This window comes from Phyllobates terribilis, unplaced genomic scaffold, assembly GCF_046119375.1.
Source record: "Phyllobates terribilis strain yellow unplaced genomic scaffold, ASM4611937v1 Scaffold_22__1_contigs__length_20350403, whole genome shotgun sequence".
In the NCBI taxonomy this organism is placed as follows: domain Eukaryota; kingdom Metazoa; phylum Chordata; class Amphibia; order Anura; family Dendrobatidae; genus Phyllobates; species Phyllobates terribilis.
The window spans coordinates 6,132,306-6,158,781 of record NW_027362782.1 but is presented as its reverse complement, the minus strand read 5'-3'; positions in this window follow the sequence as shown (position 1 = coordinate 6,158,781).

The window sequence follows — 26,476 nt, the reverse complement described above, 5'->3', positions numbered from 1 at the left end:
GCACGTCTCTAGCAAGGGGCATTTAATCCGTCTTGTTCAGCTATTACGACCTCCACCGCTCTTCCAAGGGGCATTTAAACCGTCTTTTTAAGCTACTGCGACCTGCACGCCTCTTTCAAGGGGCATTTAAAACGTCTTGTTAAGCTACTGCGACCTGCATGTCTTTTCCGAGGGGCATTTAAACCATCTTGTTAAGCTACTGCGACATGCACGTCTCTTCCAAGGGGCATTTAAACCGTCTTGTTAAGCTACTGCGACTTGCACGTCTCTTCCAAGGGGCATTTAAATCTTCTTGTTTAGCTACTGCGACCTCCATCGCTCTTCCAAGGGGCATTTAAACTGTCTTGTTAAGCTACTGCGAACAGCACTTCTCTACCAAAGGCCATTTAAACCGTCTTGTTAAGCTACTGCGGCCTGCACGTCTCTTCCAAGGGGCATTTAAACCATCTTGTTAAGCTACTGCGACCTCCACCTCTCTTCCATGGGGCATTTTAACCGTGTTGTAAAGCTACTGCGACCTGTACGTCTCCTCCAAGGGGCATTTAAACCGTCCTGTTAAGCTACTGCGACATGCTCTTCTCTGTTCCAAGGGGCATTTAAACCGTCTTGTTAAGCTACTGCGACTTACACGTCTCTTACAAGGGGCATTTAAACCGTCTTGTTAAGCTACTGGGACCTGCACGTGTCTTCCAAGGGGCATTTAAACCGTCTTGTTAAGCTACTGGGACCTGCACGTGTCTTCCAAGGGGCATTTAAACCATCTTGTTAAGCTACTGGGACCTGCACGTGTCTTCCAAGGGGCATTTAAACAATCTTGTTTAGCTACTGCGACCTGCATGTCTCTTCCAAGGGGCATTTAAACCATCTTGTTAAGCTACTGCGACCTCCACAGCTCTTCCAAGGGGCATTTAAACCGTCTTGTTAAGCTACTGCGACCAGCACTTCTCTACCATAGGGCATTTAAAGCGTCTTGTTAAGCTACTGCGACCTGCACGTCTCTTCCAAGGGGCATTTAAACCATCTTGTTAAGCTATAGCGACCTCCACAGCTCTTCCAAGGGGCATTTAAACCGTCTTGTTAAGCTACTGCGACCAGCACTTCTCTACCAAAGGGCATTTAAACAATCTTGTTTAGCTACTGCGACCTACATGTCTCTTCCAAGGGTCACTTAAACCGTCTTGTTAAGCTACTGCGACCTCCACCGCTCTTCCAAGGGGCATTTAAACCGTCTTGCTAAGCTACTGCGACCTGCACTTCTCTACCAAAGGGCATTTAAACCATCTTGTTAAGCTACGGCGAACTGCACGTCTCTTCCAAGGGGCATTTAAACCATCTTGGTAAGGTACTGTGACCTGCAAGCCTTTTCTAAGGGGCATGTAAACCCTCTTGTTAAGCTACTGCGACCTGCATGTCTCTTGCAAGGGGCATTTAAACCGTCTTGTTAAGATACTGCGACCTGCTCGTCTCTTCCAAGGGGCATTTAAACAGTTTTGTTAAGCTACTGCGACCTGCACGTCTCTTCCAAGGGGCATTTAAACTGTCTTGTTAAGCTACTGCGACCTGCATGTCTCTACCAAGGGGCATTTAAACTGTCTTGTTAAGCTACTGCGACCTCCACCTCTCTTCCAAGGGGTATTTAAACCGTCTTGTTAAGCTACTGCGACCTGCATGTCTCTTCCAAGGGGCATTTAAACCGTCTTATTAAGCTACTGCGACCTGCACATGTCTTCCAAGGGGCATTTAAACTGTTTTTTTAATCTACTGCTACCTGCACGTCTCTTCCAAGGGGCATTTAAACCATCTTGTTAAGCTACTGCGACCTGCATGTCTCTTCCAAGGGGCATTTAAAATGTCTTATTAAGCTACTGCGACCTGCACGTGTCTTCCAAGGGGCATTTAAACTGTCTTGTCAAGCTAATGCGAACTCCACCGCTCTTCCAAGGGGCATTTAAACCATCTTGTTAAGCCACTGCGACCTGCACGTCTCTTCCAAGGGGCATTTAAACCGTTTTGTTAAGTGACTGCGACCTGCACGTCTCTTCCAAGGGGCATGTAAACCGTCTTCTTAAGCTACTGCGACTTGCACGTCTCTTCAAATGGGCATTTAAAACATCTTGTTAAGCTACTGTAACCTCCACCACTTTTCCAAGAGGCATTTAAACAGTCTTGTTAAGCTACTGCGACCTACACGTCTCTTCCAAGGGGCATTTAAGCCATCTTGTTAAGCTACTGCGACCTCCACAGCTCTTCCAAGGGGCATTTAAACCGTCTTGTTAAGCTACTGCGACCTGCACTTCTCTACCAAAGGGCATTTAAACCGTCTTGTTAAGCTACTGCGACCTGCACGTCTCTTCCAAGGGGCATTTAAACCATCTTGTTAAACTACTGCGACCTCCACCGCTCTTCCAAGGGGCATTTTAACCGTCTTGTTAAGCTACTTCGACCTGCATGTCTGTTCCAAGGGGCATTAAAACCGTCTTGTTAAGCTACTGCAACTTGCACTTCTCTTCCAAGGGGCATTTAAACCTTCTTGTTTAGCTACTGTAACCTCCACCACTTTTCCAAAGAGCATTTATACCATCTTGTTAAGCTACTACGACCTGCATGTCTCTTCCAAGGGGCATTTAAACCGTCTTGTTAAGCTACTGGGACCTGCACGTGTCTTCCAAGGGGCATTTAAACCGTCTTGTTTAGCTACTGCGACCTGCATGTCTCTTCCAAGGGGCACTTAAACCGTCTTGTTAAGCTACTGCGACCTCCACCCCTCCTGCAAGGGGCATTTAAACCGTCTTGCTAAGCTACTGCGACCTGCACTTCTCTACCAAAGGGCATTTAAACCATCTTGTTAAGCTACGGCGAACTGCACGTCTCTTCCAAGGGGCATTTAAACCGTCTTGTTAAGCTTCTGCGACCTTCACGTCTCTTCCAAGGGGCATTTAAACCATCTTGGTAAGGTACTGCGACCTGCAAGCCTTTTCTAAGGGGCATTTAAACCCTCTTGTTAAGCTACTGTGACCTGCATGTCTCTTGCAAGGGGCATTTAAACCGTCTTGTTAAGCTACTGCGACCTGCACGTCTCTTCCAAGGGGCATTTAAACAGTTTTGTTAAGCTACTGCGACCTGCACGTCTCTTCCAAGGGGCATTTAAACTGTCTTGTTAAGCTACTGCGACCTGCACGTCTCTACCAAGGGGCATTTAAACTGTCTTGTTAAGCTGCTGCGACCTCCACCTCTCTTCCAAGGGGCATTTAAACCGTCTTGTTAAGCTACTGCGACCTGCATGTCTCTTCCAAGGGGCATTTAAACTGTCTTATTAAGCTACTGGGACCTGCACATGTCTTCCAAGGGGCATTTAAACTGTTTTTTTAATCTACTGCGACCTGCACGTCTCTTCCAAGGGGCATTTAAACCATCTTGTTAAGCTACTGCGACCTGCATGTCTCTTCCAAGGGGCATTTAAAATGTCTTATTAAGCTACTGCGACCTGCACGTGTCTTCCAAGGGGCATTTAAACTGTCTTGTTAAGCTAATGCGACCTCCACCGCTCTTCCAAGGGGCATTTAAACGATCTTGTTAAGCCACTGCGACCTGCACATCTCTTCCAAGGGGCATTTAAACCGTCTTGTTAAGTCACTGCGACCTGCACGTCTCTTCCAAGGGGCATGTAAACCGTCTTGTTAAGCTACTGCGACTTGCACGTCTCTTCAAATGGGCATTTAAAACATCTTGTTAAGCTACTGTAACCTCCACCACTTTTCCAAGAGGCATTTAAACAGTCTTGTTAAGCTACTGCGACCTCCACCGCTCTTCAAAGGGGCATTTAAACGGTCTTGTTAAGCTACTGCGACCTGAACGTCTCTTCCAAGGGGCATTTAAACCGTCTTGTTAAGCTACTGCGACCTGCACGTATCTACCAAGGGGCATTTAAACAGTCTTGTTAAGCTACTGCGACCTCCACCGCTCTTCAAAGGGGCATTTAAACCGTCTTGTTAAGCTACTGCGACCTGAACGTCTCTTCCAAGGGGCATTTAAACCGTCCTGTTAAGCTACTGCGACCTGCACGTCTCTTCCGAGGGGCATTTAAACAGTCTTGTTAACCTGCTGCGATCTGCACGTCTCTACCAAGGGGCATTTAATCCGTCTTGTTAAGCTATTACGACCTCCACCGCTCTTCCAAAAGGCATTTAAACCGTCTTGTTTAGCTACTGCGACATGCACGTCTCTTCCAAGGGGCATTTAAACCGTATTGTTAAGCTACTGCGACCTGCACGTTTCTTCCAAGGGGCATTTAAACCGTCTTGTTAAGCTACTGAGACCTGCATGTCTCTTCCAAGGGGCATTTAAACCGTCTTGTTAAGCTGCTGCGATCTACACGTCTCTACCAAGGGGCATTTAATCAGTCTTGTTAAGCTATTACGACCTCCACCGCTCTTCCAAGGGGCATTTAAACTGTCTTTTTAGCTACTGCTACCTGCACGCCTCTTTCAAGGGGCATTTAAAACGTCTTGTTAAGCTAATGCGACCTGCATGTCTCTTCCGAGGGGCATTTAAACCGTCTTGTTAAGCTACTGTGACTTGCACGTTTCTTCCAAGGGGCATTTAAACCGTCTTTTTAAGCTACTGCGACTTGGACGTCTCTTCTAAGGGGCATTTAACCTTCTTGTTTAGCTACTGCGACCTCCATTGCTCTTCCAAGGGGCATTTAAACCGTCTTGTTAAGCTACTGCGACCTGCACGTCTCTTTCAAGGGGCATTTAAACCGTCTTGTTAAGCTGCTGCGATCTGCACGTCTCTACCAAGGGGCATTTAATCCGTCTTGTTAAGCTATTATGACCTCCACCGCTCTTCCAAGCGGCATTTAAACCGTCTTTTTAAGCTACTGCGACCTGCACGCCTCTTTCAAGGGGCATTTAAAACGTCTTGTTAAACTACTGCGACCTGCATGTCTCTTCCGAGGGGCATTTAAACCGTCTTGTTAAGCTACTGCGACTTGCACGTCTCTTCCAAGGGGCATTTAAACCGTCTTGTTAAGCTACTGCGACTTGCACGTCTCTTCCAAGGGGCATTTAAACCTTCTTGTTTAGCTACTGCGACCTCCATCGCTCTTCCAAGGGGCATTTAATCCGTCTTGTTAAGCTACTGCGAACAGCACTTCTCTACCAAAGGGCATTTAAACCATCTTGTTAAGCTACTGCGGCCTGCACGTCTCTTCCAAGGGGCATTTACACCATCTTGTTAAGCTATTGCGACCTCCACCGCTCTTCCAAGGGGCATTTTAACCGTCTTGTTAAGCTACTGCGACCTGTATGTCTCTTCCAAGGGGCATTTAAACCATCTTGTTAAGCTATTGCGACCTCCACCGCTCTTCCAAGGGGCATTTTAACCGTCTTGTTAAGCTACTGCGACCTGAACGTCTCTTCCAAGGGGCATTTAAACCATCTTGTTAAGCTATTGCGACCTATACCGCTCTTCCAAGGGGCATTTTAACCATCTTGTTAAGCTACTGTGACCTGCACGTCTCTTCCAATTGGCAATTAAATCGTCTTGTTAAGCTACTGCGACCTCCACAGCTCTTTCAAGGGGCATTTAAAATGTCTTGTTTAGCTACTGCGACCTGCACGTCTCTTCCAAGGGGCATTTAAACCGTCTTGTTAAGCTACTGCGACCTCCACCGCTCTTTCAAGGGGCATTTAAAACGTCTTGTTAAGCTACTGCGACCTGCATGTCTCTTCCGAGGGGCATTTAAACCGTCTTGTTAAGCTACTGCGACTTGCACGTCTCTTCCAAGGGGCATTTAAACCGTCTTGTTAAGCTACTGTGACTTGCACGTCTCTTCCAAGGGGCATTTAAACCTTCTTGTTTAGCTACTGCGACCTCCATCGCTCTTCCAAGGGGCATTTAAACCGTCTTGTTAAGCTACTGCGACCTGCACGTCTCTTCCAAGGGGCATTTAAACCGTCTTGTTAAGCTGCTGCGATCTGCACGTCTCTATCAAGGGGCATTTAATCCGTCTTGATAAGCTATTACGACCTCCACCGCTGTTCCAAGGGGCATTTAAACCGTCTTTTTAAGCTACTGCGACCTGCACGCCTCTTTCAAGGGGCATTTAAAACATCTTGTTAAGCTACTGCGACCTGCATGTCTCTTCCGAGGGGCATTTAAACCGTCTTGTTAAGCTACTGCGACTTGCACGTCTCTTCCAAGGGGCATTTAAACCGTCTTGTTAAGCTACTGCGACTTGCACGTCTCTTCCAAGGGGCATTTAATCCTGCTTGTTTAGCTACTGCGACCTCCATCGCTCTTCCAAGGGGCATTTAAACCGTCTTGTTAAGCTACTGCGAACAGCACTTCTCTACCAAAGGGCATTTAAACCGTCTTGTTAAGCTACTGCTGCCTGCACGGCTCTTCCAAGGGGCATTTAAACCATCTTGTTAAGCTACTGCGACCTCCACCGCTCTTCCATGGGGCATTTTAACCGTCTTGTAAAGCTACTGCGACCTGTACGTCTCTTCCAAGGGGCATTTAAACTGTCCTGTTAAGCTACTGCGACATGTACTTCTCTGTTCCAAGGGGCATTTAAACCGTCTTGTTAAGCTACTGCGACTTGCACGTCTCTTAGAAGGGGCATTTAAACCATCTTGTTTAGCTACTGTAATCTCCACCACTTTTCCAAGGGGCAATTAAACCGTCTTGTTAAGCTGCTGCGACCTGCATGTCTCTTCCAAGGTGCATTTAAACCGTCTTGTTAAGCTACTGGGACCTGCACGTGTCTTCCAAGGGGCATTTAAACCATCTTGTTAAGCTACTGCGACCTGCATGTCTCTTCCAAGGGGCACTTAAACCATCTTGTTAAGCAACTGTGACCTCCACAGCTCTTCCAAGGGGCATTTAAACCGTCTTGTTAAGCTACTGCGACCAGCACTTCTCTACCAAAGGGCATTTAAACCGTCTTGTTAAGCTACTGCGACCTGCACGTCTCTTCCAAGTGGCATTTAAACCATCTTGTTAACCTACTGCGAGCTCCTCCGCTCTTCCAAGGGGCATTTTAACCGTCTTGTTAAGCTACTGCCTCCTGCACGTCTGTTCCAAGGGGCATTAAAACCGTCTTGTTAAGCTACTGCGACTTGCACTTCTCTTCCAAGGGGCATTTAAACCTTCTTGTTTAGCTACTGTAACCTCCACCACTTTTCCAAAGAGCATTTAAACCATCTTGTTAAGCTACTACGACCTGCATGTCTCTTCCAAGGGGCATTTTAAACGTCTTGTTAAGCTACTGCGACCTGTACGTCTCTTCCAAAGGGCATTTAAACCATCTTGTTAAGCTATTGCGACCTCCACCGCTCTTCCAAGGGGCATTTTAACTCTCTTGTTAAGCTACTGCGACCTGTACGTCTCTTCCAAGGAGCATTTAAACCATCTTGTTAAGCTATTGCGACCTCCACCGCTCTTCCAAGGGGCATTTTAACCGTCTTGTTAAGCTACTGTGACCTGCACGTCTCTTCCAATTGGCAATTAAATCGTCTTGTTAAGCTACTGCGACCTCCACAGCTCTTTCAAGGGGCATTTAAAACGTCTTGTTTAGCTACTGCGACCTGCACGTCTCTTCCAAGGGGCATTTAAACCGTCTTGTTAAGCTACTGCGACCTGCTCGTCTCTTCCAAGGGGCATTTAAACCATCTTGTTAACCTACTGCGACCTCCACCGCTCTTCCAAGGGGCATTTTAACCGTCTTGTTAAGCTACTGCCACCTGCACGTCTGTTCCAAGGGGCATTAAAACCGTCTTGTTAAGCTACTGCGACTTGCACTTCTCTTCCAAGGGGCATTTAAACCTTCTTGTTTAGCTACTGTAACCTCCACCACTTTTCCAAAGAGCATTTATACCATCTTGTTAAGCTACTACGACCTGCATGTCTCTTCCAAGGGGCATTTAAACCGTCTTGTTAAGCTACTGGGACCTGCACGTGTCTTCCAAGGGGCATTTAAACCGTCTTGTTTAGCTACTGCGACCTGCATGTCTCTTCCAAGGGGCACTTAAACCGTCTTGTTAAGCTACTGCGACCTCCACCCCTCCTGCAAGGGGCATTTAAACCGTCTTGCTAAGCTACTGCGACCTGCACTTCTCTACCAAAGGGCATTTAAACCATCTTGTTAAGCTACGGCGAACTGCACGTCTCTTCCAAGGGGCATTTAAACCGTCTTGTTAAGCTTCTGCGACCTTCACGTCTCTTCCAAGGGGCATTTAAACCATCTTGGTAAGGTACTGCTACCTGCAAGCCTTTTCTAAGGGGCATTTAAACCCTCTTGTTAAGCTACTGTGACCTGCATGTCTCTTGCAAGGGGCATTTAAACCGTCTTGTTAAGCTACTGCGACCTGCACGTCTCTTCCAAGGGGCATTTAAACAGTTTTGTTAAGCTACTGCGACCTGCACGTCTCTTCCAAGGGGCATTTAAACTGTCTTGTTAAGCTACTGCGACCTGCACGTCTCTACCAAGGGGCATTTAAACTGTCTTGTTAAGCTGCTGCGACCTCCACCTCTCTTCCAAGGGGCATTTAAACCGTCTTGTTAAGCTACTGCGACCTGCATGTCTCTTCCAAGGGGCATTTAAACTGTCTTATTAAGCTACTGGGACCTGCACATGTCTTCCAAGGGGCATTTAAACTGTTTTTTTAATCTACTGCGACCTGCACGTCTCTTCCAAGGGGCATTTAAACCATCTTGTTAAGCTACTGCGACCTGCATGTCTCTTCCAAGGGGCATTTAAAATGTCTTATTAAGCTACTGCGACCTGCACGTGTCTTCCAAGGGGCATTTAAACTGTCTTGTTAAGCTAATGCGACCTCCACCGCTCTTCCAAGGGGCATTTAAACGATCTTGTTAAGCCACTGCGACCTGCACATCTCTTCCAAGGGGCATTTAAACCGTCTTGTTAAGTCACTGCGACCTGCACGTCTCTTCCAAGGGGCATGTAAACCGTCTTGTTAAGCTACTGCGACTTGCACGTCTCTTCAAATGGGCATTTAAAACATCTTGTTAAGCTACTGTAACCTCCACCACTTTTCCAAGAGGCATTTAAACAGTCTTGTTAAGCTACTGCGACCTCCACCGCTCTTCAAAGGGGCATTTAAACGGTCTTGTTAAGCTACTGCGACCTGAACGTCTCTTCCAAGGGGCATTTAAACCGTCTTGTTAAGCTACTGCGACCTGCACGTATCTACCAAGGGGCATTTAAACAGTCTTGTTAAGCTACTGCGACCTCCACCGCTCTTCAAAGGGGCATTTAAACCGTCTTGTTAAGCTACTGCGACCTGAACGTCTCTTCCAAGGGGCATTTAAACCGTCCTGTTAAGCTACTGCGACCTGCACGTCTCTTCCGAGGGGCATTTAAACAGTCTTGTTAACCTGCTGCGATCTGCACGTCTCTACCAAGGGGCATTTAATCCGTCTTGTTAAGCTATTACGACCTCCACCGCTCTTCCAAAAGGCATTTAAACCGTCTTGTTTAGCTACTGCGACATGCACGTCTCTTCCAAGGGGCATTTAAACCGTATTGTTAAGCTACTGCGACCTGCACGTTTCTTCCAAGGGGCATTTAAACCGTCTTGTTAAGCTACTGAGACCTGCATGTCTCTTCCAAGGGGCATTTAAAAAGTCTTGTTAAGCTGCTGCGATCTACACGTCTCTACCAAGGGGCATTTAATCAGTCTTGTTAAGCTATTACGACCTCCACCGCTCTTCCAAGGGGCATTTAAACTGTCTTTTTAGCTACTGCTACCTGCACGCCTCTTTCAAGGGGCATTTAAAACGTCTTGTTAAGCTAATGCGACCTGCATGTCTCTTCCGAGGGGCATTTAAACCGTCTTGTTAAGCTACTGTGACTTGCACGTTTCTTCCAAGGGGCATTTAAACCGTCTTTTTAAGCTACTGCGACTTGAACGTCTCTTCTAAGGGGCATTTAACCTTCTTGTTTAGCTACTGCGACCTCCATTGCTCTTCCAAGGGGCATTTAAACCGTCTTGTTAAGCTACTGCGACCTGCACGTCTCTTTCAAGGGGCATTTAAACCGTCTTGTTAAGCTGCTGCGATCTGCACGTCTCTACCAAGGGGCATTTAATCCGTCTTGTTAAGCTATTATGACCTCCACCGCTCTTCCAAGCGGCATTTAAACCGTCTTTTTAAGCTACTGCGACCTGCACGCCTCTTTCAAGGGGCATTTAAAACGTCTTGTTAAACTACTGCGACCTGCATGTCTCTTCCGAGGGGCATTTAAACCGTCTTGTTAAGCTACTGCGACTTGCACGTCTCTTCCAAGGGGCATTTAAACCGTCTTGTTAAGCTACTGCGACTTGCACGTCTCTTCCAAGGGGCATTTAAACCTTCTTGTTTAGCTACTGCGACCTCCATCGCTCTTCCAAGGGGCATTTAATCCGTCTTGTTAAGCTACTGCGAACAGCACTTCTCTACCAAAGGGCATTTAAACCATCTTGTTAAGCTACTGCGGCCTGCACGTCTCTTCCAAGGGGCATTTACACCATCTTGTTAAGCTATTGCGACCTCCACTGCTCTTCCAAGGGGCATTTTAACCGTCTTGTTAAGCTACTGCGACCTGTATGTCTCTTCCAAGGGGCATTTAAACCATCTTGTTAAGCTATTGCGACCTCCACCGCTCTTCCAAGGGGCATTTTAACCGTCTTGTTAAGCTACTGCGACCTGAACGTCTCTTCCAAGGGGCATTTAAACCATCTTGTTAAGCTATTGCGACCTATACCGCTCTTCCAAGGGGCATTTTAACCATCTTGTTAAGCTACTGTGACCTGCACGTCTCTTCCAATTGGCAATTAAATCGTCTTGTTAAGCTACTGCGACCTCCACAGCTCTTTCAAGGGGCATTTAAAATGTCTTGTTTAGCTACTGCGACCTGCACGTCTCTTCCAAGGGGCATTTAAACCGTCTTGTTAAGCTACTGCGACCTCCACCGCTCTTTCAAGGGGCATTTAAAACGTCTTGTTAAGCTACTGCGACCTGCATGTCTCTTCCGAGGGGCATTTAAACCGTCTTGTTAAGCTACTGCGACTTGCACGTCTCTTCCAAGGGGCATTTAAACCGTCTTGTTAAGCTACTGTGACTTGCACGTCTCTACCAAGGGGCATTTAAACCTTCTTGTTTAGCTACTGCGACCTCCATCGCTCTTCCAAGGGGCATTTAAACCGTCTTGTTAAGCTACTGCGACCTGCACGTCTCTTCCAAGGGGCATTTAAACCGTCTTGTTAAGCTGCTGCGATCTGCACGTCTCTATCAAGGGGCATTTAATCCGTCTTGATAAGCTATTACGACCTCCACCGCTGTTCCAAGGGGCATTTAAACCGTCTTTTTAAGCTACTGCGACCTGCACGCCTCTTTCAAGGGGCATTTAAAACATCTTGTTAAGCTACTGCGACCTGCATGTCTCTTCCGAGGGGCATTTAAAACGTCTTGTTAAGCTACTGCGACTTGCACGTCTCTTCCAAGGGGCATTTAAACCGTCTTGTTAAGCTACTGCGACTTGCACGTCTCTTCCAAGGGGCATTTAATCCTGATTGTTTAGCTACTGCGACCTCCATCGCTCTTCCAAGGGGCATTTAAACCGTCTTGTTAAGCTACTGCGAACAGCACTTCTCTACCAAAGGGCATTTAAACCGTCTTGTTAAGCTACTGCTGCCTGCACGGCTCTTCCAAGGGGCATTTAAACCATCTTGTTAAGCTACTGCGACCTCCACCGCTCTTCCATGGGGCATTTTAACCGTCTTGTAAAGCTACTGCGACCTGTACGTCTCTTCCAAGGGGCATTTAAACTGTCCTGTTAAGCTACTGCGACATGTACTTCTCTGTTCCAAGGGGCATTTAAACCGTCTTGTTAAGCTACTGCGACTTGCACGTCTCTTAGAATGGGCATTTAAACCATCTTGTTTAGCTACTGTAATCTCCACCACTTTTCCAAGGGGCAATTAAACCGTCTTGTTAAGCTACTGCGACCTGCATGTCTCTTCCAAGGTGCATTTAAACCGTCTTGTTAAGCTACTGGGACCTGCACGTGTCTTCCAAGGGGCATTTAAACCGTCTTGTTAAGCTACTGCGACCTGCATGTCTCTTCCAAGGGGCACTTAAACCATCTTGTTAAGCAACTGTGACCTCCACAGCTCTTCCAAGGGGCATTTAAACCGTCTTGTTAAGCTACTGCGACCAGCACTTCTCTACCAAAGGGCATTTAAACCGTCTTGTTAAGCTACTGCGACCTGCACGTCTCTTCCAAGTGGCATTTAAACCATCTTGTTAACCTACTGCGAGCTCCTCCGCTCTTCCAAGGGGCATTTTAACCGTCTTGTTAAGCTACTGCCTCCTGCACGTCTGTTCCAAGGGGCATTAAAACCGTCTTGTTAAGCTACTGCGACTTGCACTTCTCTTCCAAGGGGCATTTAAACCTTCTTGTTTAGCTACTGTAACCTCCACCACTTTTCCAAAGAGCATTTAAACCATCTTGTTAAGCTACTACGACCTGCATGTCTCTTCCAAGGGGCATTTTAAACGTCTTGTTAAGCTACTGCGACCTGTACGTCTCTTCCAAAGGGCATTTAAACCATCTTGTTAAGCTATTGCGACCTCCACCGCTCTTCCAAGGGGCATTTTAACTCTCTTGTTAAGCTACTGCGACCTGTACGTCTCTTCCAAGGAGCATTTAAACCATCTTGTTAAGCTATTGCGACCTCCACCGCTCTTCCAAGGGGCATTTTAACCGTATTGTTAAGCTACTGTGACCTGCACGTCTCTTCCAATTGGCAATTAAATCGTCTTGTTAAGCTACTGCGACCTCCACAGCTCTTTCAAGGGGCATTTAAAATGTCTTGTTTAGCTACTGCGACCTGCACGTCTCTTCCAAGGGGCATTTAAACCGTCTTGTTAAGCTACTGCGACCTGCTCGTCTCTTCCAAGGGGCATTTAAACCATCTTGTTAACCTACTGCGACCTCCACCGCTCTTCCAAGGGGCATTTTAACCGTCTTGTTAAGCTACTGCCACCTGCACGTCTGTTCCAAGGGGCATTAAAACCGTCTTGTTAAGCTACTGCGACTTGCACTTCTCTTCCAAGGGGCATTTAAACCTTCTTGTTTAGCTACTGTAACCTCCACCACTTTTCCAAAGAGCATATAAACCATCTTGTTAAGCTACTACGACCTGCATGTCTCTTCCAAGGGGCATTTAAACCGTCTTGTTAAGCTACTGGGACCTGTACGTCTCTTCCAAGGGGCACTTAAACCGTCTTGTTAAGCTACTGCGACCTCCACCGCTCTTCCAAGGGGCATTTAAACAGTCTTGCTAAGTTACTGCGACCTGCAATTCTCTACCAAAGGGCATTTAAACCATCTTGTTAAGCTACGGCGAACTGCACGTCTCTTCCAAGGGGCATTTAAACCATCTTGTTAAGCTTCTGCGACCTTCACGTCTCTTCCAAGGGGCATTTAAACCATCTTGTTAAGGTACTGCGACCTGCAAGCCTTTTCTAAGGAGCATTTAAACCCTCTTGTTAAGCTACTGCGACCTGCATGTCTCTTGCAAGGGGCATTTAAACCGTCTTGTTAAGCTACTGCGACCTGCTCATCTCTTCCAAGGGGCATTTAAACAGTTTTGTTAAGCTACTGCGACCTGCATGTCTCTTCCAAGGGGCATTTAAACTGTCTTGTTAAGCTACTGCGACCTGCATGTCTCTACCAAGGGGCATTTAAACTGTCTTGTTAAGCTACTGCGACCTCCACCTCTCTTCCAAGGGGCATTTAAACCGTCTTGTTAAGCTACTGCGACCTGCATGTCTCTTCCAAGGGGCATTTAAACCGTCTTATTAAGTTACTGCGACCTGCACATGTCTTCCAAGGGGCATTTAAACTGTTTTTTTAATCTACTGCGAACTGCACGTCTCTTCCAAGGGACATTTAAACCATCTTGTTAAGCTACTGCGACCTGCATGTCTCTTTCAAGGGGCATTTAAAATGTCTTATTAAGCTACTGCGACCTGCACGTGTCTTCCAAGGGGTATTTAAACTGTCTTGTTAAGCTAATGCGACCTCCACCGCTCTTCCAAGGGGCATTTAAACCATCTTGTTAAGCCACTGCGACCTGCACGTCTCTTCCAAGGGGCATTTAAACCGTCTTGTTAAGTCACTGCGACCTGCACGTCTCTTCCAAGGGGCATGTAAACCGTCTTGTTAAGCTACTGCGACTTGCACATCTCTTCAAATGGGCATTTAAAACATCTTGTTAAGCTACTGTAACCTCCACCACTTTTCAAAGAGGCATTTAAACAGTCTTGTTAAGCTACTGCGACCTACACGTCTCTTCCAAGGGGCATTTAAGCCGTCTTGTTAAGCTACTGCGACCTGCACGTCTCTACCAAGGGGCATTTAAACAGTCTTGTTAAGCTACTGCGACCTCCACCGCTCTTCAAAGGGGCATTTAAACCGTCTTGTTAAGCTACTGCGACCTGAACGTCTCTTCCAAGGGGCATTTAAACCGTCTTGTTAAGCTACTGCGACATGCACGTCTCTTCCAAGGGGCATTTAAACCGTATTGTTAAGCTACTGCGACCTGCACGTTTCTTCCAAGGGGCATTTAAACCGTCTTGTTAAGCTACTGAGACCTGCACGTCTCTTCCAAGGGGCATTTAAACTGTCTTGTTAAGCTGCTGCGATCTACACGTCTCTACCAAGGGGCATTTAAACCGTCTTGTTAAGCTACTGCGACTTGCACGTCTCTTACAAGGGGCATTTAAACCTTCTTGTTTAGCTACTGTAACCTCCACCACTTTTCCAAGTGGCATTTAAACCGTCTTGTTAAGCTACTGCGACCTGCACGTCTCTTCCAAGGTGCATTTAAACCGTCTTGTTAAGCTACTGGGACCTGCACGTGTCTTCCAAGGGGCATTTAAACCGTCTTGTTTAGCTACTGCAACCTGCATGTCTCTTCCAAGGGGTACTTAAGCCATCTTGTTAAGCTACTGCGACCTCCACAGCTCTTCCAAGGGGCATTTAAACCGTCTTGTTAAGCTACTGCGACCAGCACTTCTCTATCAAAGGGCATTTAAACCGTCTTGTTAAGCTTCTGCGACCTGCACGTCTCTTCCAAGGGACATTTAAACCATCTTGTTAACCTACTGCGACCTCCACCGCTCTTCCAAGGGGCATTAAAACCGTCTTGTTAAGCTACTGCGACTTGCACTTCTCTTCCAAGGGGCATTTAAACCTTCGTGTTTAGCTACTGTAACCTCCACCACTTTTCCAAAGATCATTTAAACCATCTTGTTAAGCTACTACGACCTGCATGTCTCTTCGAAGGGGCATTTAAACCTTCTTGTTAAGCTACTGGGACCTGCACGTGTCTTCCAAGGGGCATTTAAACCGTCTTGTTTAGCTACTGCGACCTGCACGTCTCTTCCAAGGGGCATTTAAACCGTCTTGTTAAGCTGCTGCGATCTACACGTCTCTACCAAGGTTTCATTTAATCAGTCTTGTTAAGCTATTACGACCTCCACCGCTCTTCCAAGGGGCATTTAAACTGTCTTTTTAATCTACTGCGACCTGCATGCCTCTTTCAAGGGGCATTTAAAACGTCTTGTTAAGCTAATGCGACCTGCATGTCTCTTCCGAATGGCATTTAAACCGTCTTGTTAAGCTACTGCGACTTGCACGTCTCTTCCAAGGGGCATTTAAACCGTCTTGTTAAGCTACTGCGACCTACATGTCTCTTCCAAGGGGCACTTAAACCGTCTTGTTAAGCTACTGCGACCTCCACCGCTCTTCCAAGGGGCATTTAAACCGTCTTGCTAAGCTACTGCGACCTGCACTTCTCTACCAAAGGGCATTTAAACCATCTTGTTAAGCTACGGCGAACTGCACGTCTCTTCCAAGGGGCATTTAAACCATCTTGGTAAGGTACTGCGACCTGCAAGCCTTTTCTAAGGGGCATTTAAACCCTCTTGTTAAGCTACTGCGACCTGCATGTCTCTTGCAAGGGGCATTTAAACCATCTTGTTAAGCTACTGCGACCTCCACCTCTCTTCCAAGGGGTATTTAAACCGTCTTGTTAAGCTACTGCGACCTGCATGTCTCTTCCAAGGGGCATTTAAACCGTCTTATTAAGCTACTGCGACCTGCACATGTCTTCCAAGGGGCATTTAAACTGTTTTTTTAATCTACTGCGAACTGCACGTCTCTTCCAAGGGACATTTAAACCATCTTGTTAAGCTACTGCGACCTGCATGTCTCTTTCAAGGGGCATTTAAAATGTCTTATTAAGCTACTGCGACCTGCACGTGTCTTCCAAGGGGTATTTAAACTGTCTTGTTAAGCTAATGCGACCTCCACCGCTCTTCCAAGGGGCATTTAAACCATCTTGTTAAGCCACTGCGACCTGCACGTCTCTTCCAAGGGGCATTTAAACCGTCTTGTTAAGTCACTGCGACCTGCACGTCTCTTCCAAGGGGCATGTAAACCGTGTTGTTAAGCTACTGCGACTTGCACGTCTCTTCAAATGGGCATTTAAAACATCTTGTTAAGCTACTGTAACCTCCACCACTTTTCAAAGAGGCATTTAAACAGTCTTGTTAAGCTACTGCGACCTACACGTCTCTTCCAAGGGGCATTTAAGCCGTCTTGTTAAGCTACTGCGACATGCACGTCTCTTCCAAGGGGCATTTAAACCGTATTGTTAAGCTACTGCGACCTGCACGTTTCTTCCAAGGGGCATTTAAACCGTCTTGTTAAGCTACTGAGACCTGCACGTCTCTTCCAAGGGGCATTTAAACCGTCTTGTTAAGCTGCTGCGATCTACACGTCTCTACCAAGGGGCATTTAAACCGTCTTGTTAAGCTACTGCGATTTGCACGTCTCTTACAAGGGGCATTTAAACCTTCTTGTTTAGCTACTGTAACCTCCACCACTTTTCCAAGGGGCATTTAAACCGTCTTGTTAAGCTACTGCGACCTGCACGTCTCTTCCAAGGTGCATTTAAACCGTCTTGTTAAGCTACTGGGAGCTGCACGTGTCTTCCAAGGGGCATTTAAACCGTCTTGTTTAGCTACTGCAACCTGCATGTCTCTTCCAAGGGGTACTTAAGCCATCTTGTTAAGCTACTGCGACCTCCTCAGCTCTTCCAAGGGGCATTTAAACCGTCTTGTTAAGCTACTGCGACCAGCACTTCTCTATCAAAGGGCATTTAAACCGTCTTGTTAAGCTTCTGCGACCTGCACGTCTCTTCCAAGGGGCATTTAAACCATCTTGTTAACCTACTGCGACCTCCACCGCTCTTCCAAGGGGCATTAAAACCGTCTTGTTAAGCTACTGCGACTTGCACTTCTCTTCCAAGGGGCATTTAAACCTTCGTGTTTAGCTACTGTAACCTCCACCACTTTTCCAAAGATCATTTAAACCATCTTGTTAAGCTACTACGACCTGCATGTCTCTTCGAAGGGGCATTTAAACCTTCTTGTTAAGCTACTGGGACCTGCACGTGTCTTCCAAGGGGCATTTAAACCGTCCTGTTTAGCTACTGCGACCTACATGTCTCTTCCAAGGGGCACTTAAACCGTCTTGTTAAGCTACTGCGACCTCCACCGCTCTTCCAAGGGGCATTTAAACCGTCTTGCTAAGCTACTGCGACCTGCACTTCTCTACCAAAGGGCATTTAAACCATCTTGTTAAGCTACGGCGAACTGCACGTCTCTTCCAAGGGGCATTTAAACCATCTTGGTAAGGTACTGCGACCTGCAAGCCTTTTCTAAGGGGCATTTAAACCCTCTTGTTAAGCTACTGCGACCTGCATGTCTCTTGCAAGGGGTCATTTAAACCGTCTTGTTAAGCTACTGCGACCTCCACCTCTCTTCCAAGGGGTATTTAAACCGTCTTGTTAAGCTACTGCGACCTGCATGTCTCTTCCAAGGGGCATTTAAACCGTCTTATTAAGCTACTGCGACCTGCACATGTCTTCCAAGGGGCATTTAAACTGTTTTTTTAATCTACTGCGACCTGCACGTCTCTTCCAAGGGGCATTTAAACCATCTTGTTAAGCTACTGCGACCTGCATGTCTCTTCCAAGGGGCATTTAAAATGTCTTATTAAGCTACTGTGACCTGCACGTGTCTTCCAAGGGGCATTTAAACTGTCTTGTTAAGCTAATGCGAACTCCACCGCTCTTCCAAGGGGCATTTAAACCATCTTGTTAAGCCACTGCGACCTGCACTTCTCTTCCAAGGGGCATTTAAACCGTCTTGTTAAGTCACTGCGACCTGCACGTCTCTTCCAAGGGGCATGTAAACCGTCTTGTTAAGCTACTGCGACTTGCACGTCTCTTCAAATGGGCATTTAAAACATCTTGTTAAGCTACTGTAACCTCCACCACTTTTCCAAGAGGCATTTAAACAGTCTTGTTAAGCTACTGCGACCTACACGTCTCTTCCAAGGGGCATTTAAGCCGTCTTGTTAAGCTACTGCGACCTGCACGTCTCTACCAAGGGGCATTTAAACAGTCTTGTTAAGCTACTGCGACCTCCACCGCTCTTCAAAGGGGCATTTAAACCGTCTTGTTAAACTACTGCGACCTGAACGTCTCTTCCAAGGGGCATTTAAACCGTCTTGTTAAGCTACTGCGACATGCACGTCTCTTCCAAGGGGCAGTTAAACCGTATTGTTAAGCTACTGCGACCTGCACGTTTCTTCCAAGGGGCATTTAAACCGTCTTGTTAAGCTACTGAGACCTGCACGTCTCTTCCAAGGGGCATTTAAACCGTCTTGTTAAGCTGCTGCGATCTACACGTCTCTACCAAGGTTTCATTTAATCAGTCTTGTTAAGCTATTACGACCTCCACCGCTCTTCCAAGGGGCATTTAAACTGTCTTTTTAAGCTACTGCGACCTGCACGCCTCTTTCAAGGGGCATTTAAAACGTCTTGTTAAGCTAATGCGACCTGCATGTCTCTTCCGAATGGCATTTAAACCGTCTTGTTAAGCTACTGCGACTTGCACGTTTCTTCCAAGGGGCATTTAAAGCGTCTTGTTAAGCTACTGCGACTTGGACGTCTCTTCCAAGGGGCATTTAATCCTTCTTGTTTAGCTACTGCGACCTCGATTGCTCTTCCAAGGGGCATTTAAACCGTCTTGTTAAGCTACTGCGACCTGCACGTCTCTTCCAAGGGGCATTTAAACCGTCTTGTTAAGCTGCTGCGATCTGCACATCTCTAGCAAGGGGCATTTAATCCATCTTGTTCAGCTATTACGACCTCCACCGCTCTTCCAAGGGGCATTTAAACCGTCTTTTTAAGCTACTGCGACCTGCACGCCTCTTTCAAGGGGCATTTAAAACATCTTGTTAAGCTACTGCGACCTGCATGTCTTTTCCGAGGGGCATTTAAACCGTCTTGTTAAGCTACTGCGACTTGCACGTCTCTTCCAAGGGGCATTTAAACCGTCTTGTTAAGCTACTGCGACCTACATGTCTCTTCCAAGGGGCACTTAAACCGTCTTGTTAAGCTACTGCGACCTCCACCGCTCTTCCAAGGGGCATTTAAACCGTCTTGCTAAGCTACTGCGACCTGCACTTCTCTACCAAAGGGCATTTAAACCATCTTGTTAAGCTACGGCGAACTGCACGTCTCTTCCAAGGGGCATTTAAACCATCTTGGTAAGGTACTGCGACCTGCAAGCCTTTTCTTAGGGGCATTTAAACCCTCTTGTTAAGCTACTGCGACCTGCATGTCTCTTGCAAGGGGCATTTAAACCGTCTTGTTAAGCTACTGCGACCTCCACCTCTCTTCCAAGGGGTATTTAAACCGTCTTGTTAAGCTACTGCGACCTGCATGTCTCTTCCAAGGGGCATTTAAAATGTCTTATTAAGCTACTGCGACCTGCACGTCTCTTCCAAGGGGCATTTAAACCATCTTGTTAAGCTACTGCGACCTGCATGTCTCTTCCAAGGGGCATTTAAAATGCCTTATTAAGCTACTGCGACCTGCACGTGTCTTCCAAGGGGCATTTAAACTGTCTTGTTAAGCTAATGCGAACTCCACCGCTCTTCCAAGGGGCATTTAAACCATCTTGTTAAGCCACTGCGACCTGCACGTCTCTTCCAAGGGGCATTTAAACCGTCTTGTTAAGTCACTGCGACCTGCACGTCTCTTCCAAGGGGCATGTAAACCGTCTTGTTAAGCTACTGCGACTTGCACGTCTCTTCAAATGGGCATTTAAAACATCTTGTTAAGCTACTGTAACCTCCACCACTTTTCCAAGAGGCATTTAAACAGTCTTGTTAAGCTACTGCGACCTACACGTCTCTTCCAAGGGGCATTTAAGCCGTCTTGTTAAGCTACTGGGACCTGCACGTCCCTACCAAGGGGCATTTAAACAGTCTTGTTAAGCTACTGCGACCTCCACCGCTCTTCAAAGGGGCATTTAAACCGTCTTGTTAAACTACTGCGACCTGAACGTCTCTTCCAAGGGGCATTTAAACCGTCTTGTTAAGCTACTGCGACATGCACGTCTCTTCCAAGGGGCAGTTAAACCGTATTGTTAAGCTACTGCTACCTGCACGTTTCTTCCAAGGGGCATTTAAACCGTCTTGTTAAGCTACTGAGACCTGCACGTCTCTTCCAAGGGGCATTTAAACCGTCTTGTTAAGCTGCTGCGATCTACACGTCTCTACCAAGGTTTCATTTAATCAGTCTTGTTAAGCTATTACGACCTCCACCGCTCTTCCAAGGGGCATTTAAACTGTCTTTTTAAGCTACTGCGACCTGCACGCCTCTTTCAAGGGGCATTTAAAACGTCTTGTTAAGCTAATGCGACCTGCATGTCTCTTCCGAATGGCATTTAAACCGTCTTGTTAAGCAACTGCGACTTGCACGTCTCTTCCAAGGGGCATTTAAACCATCTTGTTAAGCTACTGCGACCTACATGTCTCTTCCAAGGGGCACTTAAACCGTCTTGTTAAGCTACTGCGAACTGCACGTCTCTTCCAAGGGGCATTTAAACCGTCTTGCTAAGCTACTGCGACCTGCACTTCTCTACCAAAGGGCATTTAAACCATCTTGTTAAGCTACTGCGAACTGCACGTCTCTTCCAAGGGGCATTTAAACCATCTTGGTAAGGTACTGCGACCTGCAAGCCTTTTCTAAGGGGCATTTAAACCCTCTTGTTAAGCTACTGCGACCTGCATGTCTCTTGCAAGGGGCATTTAAACCGTCTTGTTAAGCTACTGCGACCTCCACCTCTCTTCCAAGGGGTATTTAAACCGTCTTGTTAAGCTACTGCGACCTGCATGTCTCTTCCAAGGGGCATTTAAACCGTCTTATTAAGCTACTGCGACCTGCACATGTCTTCCAAGGGGCATTTAAACTGTTCTTTTAATCTACTGCGACCTGCACGTCTCTTCCAAGGGGCATTTAAACCATCTTGTTAAGCTACTGCGACCTGCATGTCTCTTCCAAGGTGCATTTAAAATGTCTTATTAAGCTACTGCGACCTGCACGTGTCTTCCAAGGGGCATTTAAACTGTCTTGTTAAGCTAATGCGAACTCCACCGCTCTTCCAAGGGGCATTTAAACCATCTTGTTAAGCCACTGCGACCTGCACGTCTCTTCCAAGGGGCATTTAAACCGTCTTGTTAAGTCACTGCGACCTGCACGTCTCTTCCAAGGGGCATGTAAACCGTCTTGTTAAGCTACTGCGACTTGCACGTCTCTTCAAATGGGCATTTAAAACATCTTGTTAAGCTACTGTAACCTCCACCACTTTTCCAAGAGGCATTTAAACAGTCTTGTTAAGCTACTGCGACCTACACGACTCTTCCAAGGAGCATTTAAGCCGTCTTGTTAAGCTACTGCGACCTGCACGTCTCTACCAAGGGGCATTTAAACAGTCTTGTTAAGCTACTGCGACCTCCACCGCTCTTCAAAGGGGCATTTAAACCGTCTTGTTAAACTACTGCGACCTGAACGTCTCTTCCAAGGGGCATTTAAACCGTCTTGTTAAGCTACTGCGACATGCACGTCTCTTCCAAGGGGCAGTTAAACCGTATTGTTAAGCTACTGCGACCTGCACGTTTCTTCCAAGGGGCATTTAAACCGTCTTGTTAAGCTACTGAGACCTGCACGTCTCTTCCAAGGGGCATTTAAACCGTCTTGTTAAGCTGCTGCGATCTACACGTCTCTACCAAGGTTTCATTTAATCAGTCTTGTTAAGCTATTACGACCTCCACCGCTCTTCCAAGGGGCATTTAAACTGTCTTTTTAAGCTACTGCGACCTGCACGCCTCTTTCAAGGGGCATTTAAAACGTCTTGTTAAGCTAATGCGACCTGCATGTCTCTTCCGAATGGCATTTAAACCGTCTTGTTAAGCTACTGCGACTTGCACGTTTCTTCCAAGGGGCATTTAAAGCGTCTTGTTAAGCTACTGCGACTTGGACGTCTCTTCCAAGGGGCATTTAATCCTTCTTGTTTAGCTACTGCGACCTCCATTGCTCTTCCAAGGGGCATTTAAACCGTCTTGTTAAGCTACTGCGACCTGCACGTCTCTTCCAAGGGGCATTTAAACCGTCTTGTTAAGCTGCTGCGATCTGCACGTCTCTAGCAAGGGGCATTTAATCCGTCTTGTTCAGCTATTACGACCTCCACCGCTCTTCCAAGGGGCATTTAAACCGTCTTTTTAAGCTACTGCGACCTGCACGCCTCTTTCAAGGGGCATTTAAAACATCTTGTTAAGCTACTGCGACCTGCATGTCTTTTCCGAGGGGCATTTAAACCGTCTTGTTAAGCTACTGCGACTTGCACGTCTCTTCCAAGGGGCATTTAAACCGTCTTGTTAAGCTACTGCGACTTGCACGTCTCTTCCAAGGGGCATTTAAACCTTCTTGTTTAGCTACTGCGACCTCCATCGCTCTTCCAAGGGGCATTTAAACCGTCTTGTTAAGCTACTGCGAACAGAACTTCTCTACCAAAGGGCATTTAAACCATCTTGTTAAGCTACTGCGGCCTGCACGTCTCTTCCAAGGGGCATTTAAACCATCTTGTTAAGCTACTGCGACCTCCACCTCTCTTCCATGGGGCATTTTAACCATCTTGTAAAGCTACTGCGACCTGTACGTCTCTTCCAAGGGGCATTTAAACCGTCCTGTTAAGCTACTGCGACATGCTCTTCTCTGTTCCAAGGGGCATTTAAACCGTCTTGTTAAGCTACTGCGACTTGCACGTCTCTTACAAGGGGCATTTAAACCGTCTTGTTAAGCTACTGGGACCTGCACGTGTCTTCCAAGGGGCATTTAAACCGTCTTGTTAAGCTACTGGGACCTGCACGTGTCTTCCAAGGGGCATTTAAACCATCTTGTTAAGCTACTGGGACCTGCACGTGTCTTCCAAGGGGCATTTAAACCATCTTGTTTAGCTACTGCGACCTGCATGTCTCTTCCAAGGGGCACTTAAACCATCTTGTTAAGCTACTGCGACCTCCACAGCTCTTCCAAGGGGCATTTAAACCGTCTTGTTAAGCTACTGCGACCAGCACTTCTCTACCAAAGGGCATTTAAAGCGTCTTGTTAAGCTACTGCGACCTGCACGTCTCTTCCAAGGGGCATTTAAACCATCTTGTTAAACTACTGCGACCTCCACCGCTCTTCCAAGGGGCATTTTAACCGTCTTGTTAAGCTACTGCGACCTGCATGTCTGTTCCAAGGGGCATTAAAACCGTCTTGTTAAGCTACTGGGACCTGCACGTGTCTTCCAAGGGGCATTTAAACCGTCTTGTTTAGCTACTGCGACCTGCATGTCTCTTCCAAGGGGCACTTAAACCGTCTTGTTAAGCTACTGCGACCTCCACCCCTCCTCCAAGGGGCATTTAAACCGTCTTGCTAAGCTACTGCGACCTGCACTTCTCTACCAAAGGGCATTTAAACCATCTTGTTAAGCTACGGCGAACTGCACGTCTCTTCCAAGGGGCATTTAAACCGTCTTGTTAAGCTTCTGCGACCTTCACGTCTCTTCCAAGGGGCATTTAAACCATCTTGGTAAGGTACTGCGACCTGCAAGCCTTTTCTAAGGGGCATTTAAACCCTCTTGTTAAGCTACTGTGACCTGCATGTCTCTTGCAAGGGGCATTTAAACAGTTTTGTTAAGCTACTGCGACCTGCACGTCTCTTCCAAGGGGCATTTAAACTTTCTTGTTAAGCTACTGGGACCTCCACCTCTCTTCCAAGGGGCATTTAAACCGTCTTGTTAAGCTACTGCGACCTGCATGTCTCTTCCAAGGGGCATTTAAACTGTCTTATTAAGCTACTGGGACCTGCACATGTCTTCCAAGGGGCATTTAAACAGTTTTTTTAATCTACTGCGACCTGCACGTCTCTTCCAAGGGGCATTTAAACCATCTTGTTAAGCTACTGCGACCTGCATGTCTCTTCCAAGGGGCATTTAAAATGTCTTATTAAGCTACTGCGACCTGCACGTGTCTTCCAAGGGGCATTTAAACTGTCTTGTTAAGCTAATGCGACCTCCACCGCTCTTCCAAGGGGCATTTAAACGATCTTGTTAAGCCACTGCGACCTGCACATCTCTTCCAAGGGGCATTTAAACCGTCTTGTTAAGTAACTGCGACCTGCACGTCTCTTCCAAGGGGCATGTAAACCGTCTTGTTAAGCTACTGCGACTTGCACGTCTCTTCAAATGGGCATTTAAAACATCTTGTTAAGCTACTGTTACCTCCACCACTTTTCCAAGAGGCATTTAAACAGTCTTGTTAAGCTACTCCGACCTCCACCGCTCTTCAAAGGGGCATTTAAACGGTCTTGTTAAGCTACTGCGACCTGAACGTCTCTTCCAAGGGGCATTTAAACCGTCTTGTTAAGCTACTGCGACCTGCACGTATCTACCAAGGGGCATTTAAACAGTCTTGTTAAGCTACTGCGACCTCCACCGCTCTTCAAAGGGGCATTTAAACCGTCTTGTTAAGCTACTGTGACCTGAACGTCTCTTCCAAGGGGCATTTAAACCGTCCTGTTAAGCCACTGCGACCTGCACGTCTCTTCCGAGGGGCATTTAAACCGTCTTGTTAAGCTACTGCGACTTGCACGTCTCTTCCAAGGGGCATTTAAACCGTCTTGTTAAGCTACTGCGACTTGCACGTCTCTTCCAAGGGGCATTTAATCCTGCTTGTTTAGCTACTGCTGCCTGCACGGCTCTTCCAAGGGGCATTTAAACCATCTTGTTAAGCTACTGCGACCTCCACCGCTCTTCCATGGGGCATTTTAACCGTCTTGTAAAGCTACTGCGACCTGTACGTCTCTTCCAAGGGGCATTTAAACTGTACTGTTAAGCTACTGCGACATGCACTTCTCTGTTCCAAGGGGCATTTAAACCGTCTTGTTAAGCTATTGCGACTTGCACGTCTCTTACAAGGGGCATTTAAACCATCTTGTTTAGCTACTGTAACCTCCACCACTTTTCCAAGGGCCAATTAAACCGTCTTGTTAAGCTACTGCGACCTGCATGTCTCTTCCAAGGTGCATTTAAACCGTCTTGTTAAGCTACTGGGACCTGCACGTGTCTTCCAAGGGGCATTTAAACCGTCTTGTTTAGCTACTGCGACCTGCATGTCTCTTCCAAGGGGCACTTAAACCATCTTGTTAAGCAACTGCGACCTCCACAGCTCTTCCAAGGGGCATTTAAACCGTCTTGTTAAGCTACTGCGACCAGCACTTCTCTACCAAAGGGCATTTAAACCGTCTTGTTAAGCTACTGCGACCTGCACGTCTCTTCCAAGTGGCATTTAAACCATCTTGTTAACCTACTCCGAGCTCCACCGCTCTTCCAAGGGGCATTTTAACCGTCTTGTTAAGCTACTGCCACCTGCACGTCTGTTCCAAGGGGCATTAAAACCGTCTTGTTATGCTACTGTGACTTGCACTTCTCTTCCAAGGGGCATTTAAACCTTCTTGTTTAGCTACTGTAACCTCCACCACTTTTCCAAAGAGCATTTAAACCATCTTGTTAAGCTACTACGACCTGCATGTCTCTTCCAAGGGGCATTTAAACCGTCTTGTTAAGCTACTGGGACCTGCACGTGTCTTCCAAGGGGCATTTAAACCGTCTTGTTTAGCTACTGCAACCTGCATGTCTCTTCCAAGGGGCACTTAAACCGTTTTGTTAAGCTACTGCAACCTCCACCGCTCTTCCAAGGGGCATTTAAACCGTCTTGCTAAGCTACTGCGACCTGCACTTCTCTACCAAAGGGCATTTAAACCATCTTGTTAAGCTACTGCGACCTGTACGTCTCTTCCATGGGGCATTTAAACCATCTTGTTAAGCTATTGCGACCTCCACCGCTCTTCCAAGGGGCATTTTAACCGTCTTGTTAAGCTACTGCGACCTGTACGTCTTTTCCAAGGGGCATTTAAACCATCTTGTTAAGCTATTGCGA